We start from the raw sequence: 9,511 nt of genomic DNA on the forward strand, positions 1-9,511 counted from the left end.
TCTACTTCTACGTCTCTCCGTTCAACAACGTTATGTCAGAGGTATTTTAACGTTGCGTTGCCATCAATATGGCCGCCACGTCCCACAATGCAACGCGGATCCCAAGCCCTATTGATCAGCTACAAATATATATTTATATATCGATGTTTAACTGTCACATTATAGCTCGACTTATTCTATCCAATTTAGTCATTATTAAACATTTTAACAGAATAATTTAATTAAATTTCCACAACAGAATGACACTAAAGTTACTGGTGATCATTTCTAGGGTGAAACTGTCAGTTCCTTAAGTTCAGTTTTTTCTACACTGCTGATCAAATCTTTTTCTCTAAACTGAATCTTTCCCATCGTTGTAACATTGTAAAGATCTAGTTGTTGATAAAGCATGTAATGTGTTTCAGTGTTGGCTGCAGATGTTAAAGAAGAGGCTCCTGAAGAACAGAGTCCTGAGGGGGAGCAGCAGGAGTCAGAGCCCCTCCACATAAAGGAGGAACAGGAGGAACCCGGGGCCCGTCAGGAAGGAGAGCAGCTCCTTGTGAAGGAGGAGACTGATAGCAGGTTTCCATTAACTGCTGCTCCTATCAACAGTAAGGATTGGTTTACTTTGTTTCTGTGTCCTGTGTTGCAGCTAAAGGCCAAAACTCTCTGGATTCATCAGCTTCCTATCAGACAAAACTATAAAGATTGACGTGTGTAACTGTTCTTAAAATGTTATTTAAATGCAAAACACAATAAGATTAATTTATGTCGTAATGTAGGAAATTTTATACATTGCCCGAATCCACACTGCACACATCTAATTGTACCAGAAAGATAGTAATTAGAGCCGCACACATTGAAGAGGTGAATAAGTGATTCAAGTTATGTGGTAATCAGGTAATTATTTTAGGGCAACAGTGTCAGAAAAATATGAGAATGTTAAAACTTATATTTACACTATATTTATAACCCCTTTGTAATCCAGGGAGGAAACAAAAGCAGCTTTACACATGTTATACATGTGCAGTGTGAAAATGGAGCAGGTCTCCTCTCTGCTCTCTTTGCTCTGACTGCATGCAGGGCTTTCAAGGCAAGGCAAATTTATTTGTATTGCACATTTCAGTGAAGAGACAATGCAAAGTGCTTTACATGATTAAAATATAGGGGAAAAAACAGAATAAAAGCAAGTAGAAATAAAATGTAGAAACAAAATGGAATAGAAACTAAAAGCAAACATTAAAAACAGTTGGACTACAAAGCTGAACTAATGATGTTTCACTAAAATAGTTTAACTAGAACAGTCGTAGGCAATCGTGAACAAATGTGTTGTTAATCTTGATTTAAAGGAACTCAGGCTTTCAGCACTTTTACAGTTTTCTGGAAGTTTGTTCCAGATAAGCGGAGCATAGGAACTAAATGCTGCTTCTCCATGTCTGGTTCTGGTTCTGCAGAGCAGGCTGGAGCCAGAAGACCTGAGTGGTCTGGAGGGTTGATACACTGATAACAAGTCTGTGATGTAATTAGGAGCTAATTCAGGGATTTATAGACTAACAGAAGGATTTTAAAGTCTATTCTCTGAGATACAGGGAACCAATGTAAGGACTTTAGAACTGGGGTGATGTTCTCTACTTTCTCGGAGGATGCGGGCAGCAGCGTTCTGGATCAGCTGCAGCTGTTTGATCCACTTTTTAGGCAGACCTGTGAAAACACCGTTGCAGTGATCAATTCTACTAAAAAGAAACGCATGGATTAGTTTTTCCAGATCCTGCTGAGACATCAGTCCTTTAATCCTGGAAATGTTCTTCAGGTGGTAGAAAGCCGACCTTGTAATTGTCTTTAGATGCTTTTGGAGGTTCAGGTCTGAGTCCGTCACTACACCCAGATTTCATGCCTGATCAGTGGTTCCTAGCTGAAGCAGCTGAATCTGTGTGCTTACTTTTGATCTCTTTGGTCCAAAGATTATTACTTCAGTTTTTTTATTCAATTGAAGAAAATTTTGGGATTTTTTTCAGGATGAGGCAGCTGCCTGTGCCTGTGAGGCAGCGCTGAGGGAAGTAGGGAGGGACTCACTGTTCTGAGAGAATGACAATAGACCCACTCAGTTTTTAGTGGTTCTTAATATTAATGACGTCACTCTAAATGTAACTTTTCCTTTAAATTCTACATTGAAAACCTTGTTTGTCCTTGGCCAATCGGTGAAAAATGTCTGTTTACGTCACTTTGTGTCCCTTCTCTCTGATTTGTCCTACTCTTGAGTAGAGATGGAAAAAGCCACACTGCTACTGAAAAAACTATAATCGAAATGCTCCGAAAGCTGGTGGATTCGATTAGAGCCGGGCAAATGGAACCGGTTTAAAAGGGACAAAAGAAAACAGCCCAAATCTCAACCTTTCTTGGACTCATGTTAAAAGTGTAGGACTGTAACCACCCAATAAAGAGCGCACAACTGCACTAAGGTAAAGAAAAGGGGTTATACACAAATCGAGTATGGGCGCTGTCAACCTTTGGGTCGTCATCTTGGGGCGGTCGGCAGCGCTTCTCAGTGTAATATTTAGCAGCAGGAACTTTCAGAATTTTTATTCAAGCAAAACTCGGCAAAAACCTTAATGGATTTTCACAGGATTGTTTTGTTGCAAACCTTAAACATGGAGCAACAAACGTGTATGAAAATACAGACATTTATTCAATAATTGACCAACTAAACAGCTACAAACATACTTCTATTTCAATATTGAACTCAGATTTTCTTTTTTAATGTTTTTTATTTAAACCGTCATGATTTGTTCTTGAGCTTCTTATTTTATCTTTAATCTCAATTAAATCCCAAAATAAAATAAATTGCCAATCTGTCTTATTTTGAACACGATGGGCTAGGCTGAACAGTTGCTCTGTGACCACTGCTACAGTGCTGCAAAACGATCTGTATAAAATCCCAAAATAAAAAAAAAATGTTGCCAATCTGTCTTTTTTTTAACTGGAAAAATAGCTTTGGGTGGGTTAACATTTTCACGTCATTTGGTGGGTTTTTAGAAGGAATTAATCAGAAGATTATATCAAAACACTGTAGTTGTCATGTTGTGGCAGAATAGTCAAAACTTATACATTTAAATAAATGACTTCTCCTTGCACTCATTTTATTACCGTATTTTTCGGACAATAAAAGTCGTTAAATTTTCTCAAAAACGGATAGTGCGCCTTATAATCCGGTGCGCCTTATATGTGATTAAAGTTGTGCTTATTTACTGATCCTATGTACAATTGACTCAAAAATCTGTTAAACTGTGTAAGTAAGACCTTGGTTTGCAACAAAGCCGCTCCACTCAATAGATATTCAGAGCATTACGGTACACTCACTGCCTGATCAAACCCCTGAGCTGTCTGCAAGCAGGGTCCGAAATTAACACTCGCCAGACGCCAAATTAGGGGTGGGCGATATGAAGAAAATCTAATATCACGATATCTTTGGGCTATATCATGATACACGATATATATATATATATATAGTGATATGTTCAAATAACCTTGAAAAACAAATGTTTTTAGCCACATAGTGCCTAAAGTTGCATTGGTATATCTTATATTAACGTGTCTTTTTTTTTTTTGAAAATTTTATTGCAAAATCAAAATTAATTTAAAATGTTTTATTTGAGACATTTTTTTAACCACAGCTGCACATAGAAACTTTTCACAAATTACAATATTGTCACATTAGAGCTCTTTAGTGGTTAACACTGGACCTTAAAAAACAGAACATCCCAGCGGCCAAAAGGAACACCAAGGAAAAATCTGACACAAAATAAACCTGAAATAAAAGGTGCTCTTTGTGCTTAAGACATAAAAATTTGTATAATAAAAATGTGACAAAAACAAAAGCTTATATATTGACTATAAAATCAACTGACCAGTCGCAGTTACATATTCAGAACATCTCAAAAATATTTCCATTGCTCTTTAGGTGCTGGGGAATTTTAAACAAACATTTTTTTTCTGTCAAATGGGATTAAGCAAAAGAAGAAGCCAGTTTCAACTGTTTTACGGCTGGTTAGTTAAAGTTTCCTTCGGTGTGTGTGTGTGTGTGGCGGGGTCGACACGCGGAGTTTACAAGACTTGATTTTGCACTGGATGAAGTTTTAGGTGGAACAAATTTGTGCTACTGCTACCTTTTTGTGTTACGGCATGTTTTGCAAATTATCGCTGCCTGAAACACCCGCTGTCGCCATAGTTCTTGCTGTCTCGTTAACATAACTAAATGCACTGGTTCGTTGTTGTGTGTGTCTGCGCCAGAACTCTTTCTGATTTGGAGGAGGAGCGAGTGATGCGTTCATAGCATGTGGGAAAAACTAAACTCACAGTGAATTAAATTGACCAGTTCACGCGTGACGTCAGCGCTACATCCGGGTCCCGCTGGTAGGCAAAAACAGTACTGTTCTCGTCTACTCCATGACAAAAAAGGTGATTTAGAGCGTACTTTTAGTTAGTTTATTTTTGGAATCTAAACAATGCCTACTTGTTGTGCTCCCGGTTGCACACAGAGGCATTCCAAATCGTTGGATGTACGTTTCTTTCGTTTACCGAAGGACGAGGAAAGAAGAAAGAAATGGATAATTTCAATGAAAAGGGCGCAGGCAGACACTCCCAATGGACTGGGGGAGCCATCATACCACGACAGAATTTGCAGTCTACACTTCATCTTCGGTAAATACAACTTAATTTTGCACTAGTCTTTGTTCTACTTAAATAGCGGCGGAGGGGAGGTGGCGATCGCTAGACGGGGCCGGGAGAAGCGGAGTCGATGCGCTGCAGCAGCACGCCGCATCATTTTAGTTTTCTACGTGCAATCAGTGTGCAATAATGTGCTCCAGACAGCGGCTGCATTACACCCCTGTTCACGCGCGCGAGTACGTCTGTGTTTACACTGCAACGTCGCCGACACCCCCACCCATTTTAACAAGACAAAAACAGCAAAATAATCTGTAGTGAACAATGTTTTTTTTAACCTACCGGGCGGGTCTTCATCTCTGCTGAGGCATGCTCTGTGTCTGACTCCCTTTTCGTATGTTACACAAACATGTCTGAACATTCATCCATCCATTTTCTGACCCGCTTAATCCGTCATGGGGTCGCGGGGGTTGGTGGTGCCTATGTCCCGATATAAAATAATTGTAGCCGTCCAGTGGTTTCAGGGGCTTTCGTGCTCTCTCGTGTGTACTGGCCTGCCGTGTTTATAAGGCAGCTGTATATGTCGCTTGGCCAGCATTTCACAGACTCGCTCCGTGCCTTCAGGCTTTTGCTGTGTGGATCTGGCAATCTGATACCATCAACCATCAACTTACTCCTTAAACGATCTTGTGATACGTTATCTAAAGAAGAAAAATACGTGGAGAACTCGTCAGTTTCTCTGTTTGCGTCCGCCATTGTGTTCGCCTTTTGCCTACCAGTCCGGCGCGCATGCGCGAAAAACCCGCATCAAAACATAACAATGAACTGGTCTATTATTTATATCTATACAGCTTCTCAATCTTGCCATGAAAATTTACACTCGATGGTCGCGATAAAGCCATTTTAACCATCGCGCGGAGGAAAACTTGAGATACATCGCGTATACTCGATATATCGCCCATCCCTACGCCTAATGCGAGTAAATTTCCCGTTTGGCGAGTGAATTTCAGAGGGCTAGCTGCCACATGGCGTGTAAATAATTGTACCAAATAAATTGTTTTTTAGTCATCATTTGGGTGGATTCTTCTGTATTTTTCAACTCATATGACAACAAACACACGTACGCAAACACTCAAACGTGACGTGAGAGCGACAGGATCTGGGCTGCAGATGATCCATTCACAGCTCTGTCCATCCAAAGCTCAGTCTAGACCCGCCTTCTGCGGAGCTGGTTCAGCTTCTTTCACAGCTTATTTCTGCTGCACTTAACAGAGCAGCAGGAAGAGCAATCAGAGTCATGATTTTTTGGTCTTAACCAGCGGTGAAAGTGCGAATCAGGAGGCAAGGGGGGAGAGTGGCTCCCAGATAAAGCCTTCATTCAGAACCAGTCATGGCTGCACGCTGGATCAGAGCATACCTGCTAACCAGATGCAGTCTAAAACGCCAATTAGTCTGTTTATAAGTTTCGTTCTTATTTATTCTGCATTTTTTAACTATGTGCGCCGTGTTTCTGTGCCTCAACCATCTAACTGCTCCTCTCCCCTCCCTTCCCTCGGAGCCAGGTGCTTTTATCAGCGGCCAGCCTTTAAAACGTGAATCACTACGTTTAATGTCCTTCCACTCGTACCAAAATGTCCCAATTAAAATCAATAGGAGAGTCAGTAGCTGTGTTTCATGCTCTTTTGTTTTTAACGACACAGAACCAGTGATTCTTCTGTGAGCTGCTGCCTTGCGCTTGAAGTCAGGTGCGCAAAATTGCGTTACATGTAATTTAGGTAAAATTCAGCAGCTGAATCATGCATAAAGATGCAGCGTGAACCCATGTGTGCTTTAAGTGATGCAGCTGAGGGGGAAATGTTGGACCGTACAGGCTTGATGAAACTCCGCCTCATTCACCAATGAGACCAACATGGATAAACAAACCCGTAGAATAATGAAAATCTGTAGTGTTTTCATTGCCTGGATGTGAATATGATAATTCACATTGTGCCTTTTATAATCAACTAAAATATTTTCTTATGGTAAATGGACTGAACTTATATAACGCTTTTCCAGTCATGCTGGCCACCCAAAGCGCTGTACACTATAGCCACATTCACCCAGTAGCTCTCACTAACACACACACACACATTCATACACCGAGACACAGTTCGGTAGGCAACTTGGGGTTAAGTGCCTTGCCCAGGGTGGAAAGGGGAAGCTGGAATCGAACCCACAACCTTCTGATTGCCAGACAACTACTCAACCCATCAAGCCACAGCCTTATCAAAGTAAGGAAAAAAAGATTTCTCTTCTGTCTAAACTAAAAGGGCATTCATGTAAGGCGGTCAGCGCCCGGAGTCCACGCTAGCAACAATAAACCAAGTAAGTTAATATAAAAGTTATGTTTATTTTCGCCTTATGTTAGAAACAGGGCAGTGTAGTCCAACTACGCTGTCCTCCCAACAGAGACGGATAGAGAACTGTGGACATGAAGTCCACATAATCTAACAAAATTTCCTAAATATATCTTAATTAAAACGAGCCTCAGTTTAGGCTGAGATAAAAAAATTATTTCTAACTTGCATAATGTGTTTCAGTGTTTCCTGCAGATGTTGAGAAGAAGCTGATTGTTAAAGGAGAAGCTTCTTTAAACCACAGACCTCGTGCCGTACTGCATGACCCAAAGCCCCCCCACATAAAGGAGGAACAGAAGGGAGTCTACATCAGTCTGCCAGGAGAGCAGCTCAATTGGAAGGAGGTGATTAATGCCATCAGGTTTCCAGTCGCTGCTCCTCCATAAAGAGTTTGGATGATAAACAGTCTCCTCTGCTCTCACAGCTTTATCCAGACCAAATTGAAGGCAGAGAGCTTCCAGAAGAGAATGAAGGAAAAGAATCCATCAGGATACAAGATCATGGAGATGCTTCCACTTCTTCAGAGGCTGAAGACACTGAGGAGGATGAAGAAGACAGTAATGTAGAGCACCCTCTCTCTGAGCTGAAACACTTGTCACACTCTGAATATAAGAAATGTTCTACAGAGAAGAAAAAAATTAGGAAAGGCCACACAGAAGTTAAGCTTAGCTGCAAAAACTGTGGCAAAGTATTTATGGGAAAATCAGCTTTAAACACACACATGAGAATCCACACAGGAGAGAAGCCTTTCAGTTGTGATCTATGTGGACAAAGATTTAGCCAAAAAGGAAGTTTAAACAGACACATGAGAATCCATACAGGAAGGAAGCCTTTCTGTTGTGATCTATGTGGACAAAGATTTAGCGAGAAAGGAACTTTAAACACACACATGAGAATCCATACAGGACAGAAGCCTTTCTGTTGTGATCTATGTGGACAAAGCTTTAGTCGAAAATCACATATAATCACACACATGAGAATCCATACAGGACAGAAGCCTTTCTGTTGTGATATATGTGGAAAAAGATTTAGCCAAAAAGGAGATTTAAACATACACATGAGAATCCATACAGGACAGAAGCCTTTCTGTTGTGATCTATGTGGACAAAGATTTAGCGAGAAAGGAAATTTAAACACACACATGAGAATCCATACAGGACAGAAGCCTTTCTGTTGTGATCTGTGTGGACAACGCTTTAGTCGAAAATCACATGTAATCACACACATGAGAATCCATACAGGACAGAAGCCTTTCTGTTGTGATCTATGTGGACAAAGATTTAGCCAAAAAGGAAGTTTAAACAGACACATGAGAATCCATACAGGACAGAAGCCTTTCTGTTGTGATCTATGTGGACAAAGATTTAGCGAGAAAGGAACTTTAAACACCCACATGAGAATCCATACAGGACAGAAGCCTTTCTGTTGTGATCTATGTGGACAAAGCTGTAGTCGAAAATCACATATAATCACACGCATGAGAATCCATACAGGACAGAAGCCTTTCTGTTGTGATATATGTGGAAAAAGATTTAGCCAAAAAGGAGATTTAAACATACACATGAAAATCCATACAGGACAGAAGCCTTTCTGTTGTGATCTATGTGGACAAAGATTTAGCAAGAAAGGAAATTTAAACACCCACATGAGAATCCATACAGGACAGAAGCCTTTCTGTTGTGATCTATGTGGAAAAAGATTTGGTGACAAATCTAGCTTAAACAAGCACAGAAGAAACCATACAATGCAAGACAAGGCAAGTTTTTTTGTATAGCACATTTCAGTACAAAGACAATGCAAAGGGCTTTACATGATTAAAAGTTAGGAAAATAAAAACAGAAACAAATTGGACTACAAATTTAAATGATGTTTAAGTTAACAGTTTAACTAGAACAATCAAAGGCAATCCTAAACAAATCTGTTTATAATCTTGATTTAAAATAACTCAGGCTTTTAAGCACTTTTTACAGTCATCTGGATGTTTGTTTCAGTTGGTAGAATATAGGAAGTCAACTTTTTACAGGTTGTAAAGCGCTTTGGGGTCGTCGGACTATTTAATAATCCATTCAGGGATTTTATAGACTAACACAAGTATTTTAAATTCAATTTTCTGAGATACAGTGAGTTACTGTAAGGTCTTAAGGACCAGGTTTTCTTAGTCTTATTGAGGGTGTGAGCAGCAGCGTTCTGGATCAGCTGCAGCTGTCTGATTTTTTTTTTTTTTTTTTTTTTTGTGGACCTGTGAAAACACTATTTCAGTTTTTGATTTGACAAAAATTAAATGCATGGATTAGTTTTTGCGTAACCTGCTGAGACGTCAGTCCTTTAATCTTGGAAATGTTCTTCAGGTAATAGAAGGCAGACTTTGTAATTGTGTTTAGATGCCTTTGGAGGTTCATGCCTGAGTCCATTAGTGCAACAGCCCTCAAACTGGGGTCTCCAGACCATGGGTTGGGGGTCTGTGAAACTATGTT

At 40.1% G+C, this 9,511-nt stretch overlaps 1 long non-coding RNA gene across 1 annotated transcript; it reads left to right on the forward strand.

Annotated features, from left to right (window-relative positions):
• The first annotated feature begins 543 nt into the window (after positions 1–543).
• Positions 544–7,492, forward strand: LOC118562015. Its single transcript, XR_004930439.1, has 3 exons — positions 544–590; positions 7,221–7,381; positions 7,462–7,492. It is a non-coding gene; the product is annotated as an uncharacterized LOC118562015 (long non-coding RNA).
• Positions 7,493–9,511: the final 2,019 nt, after the last annotated feature.

This window comes from Fundulus heteroclitus, unplaced genomic scaffold, assembly GCF_011125445.2.
Source record: "Fundulus heteroclitus isolate FHET01 unplaced genomic scaffold, MU-UCD_Fhet_4.1 scaffold_790, whole genome shotgun sequence".
Lineage (NCBI taxonomy): Eukaryota > Metazoa > Chordata > Actinopteri > Cyprinodontiformes > Fundulidae > Fundulus > Fundulus heteroclitus.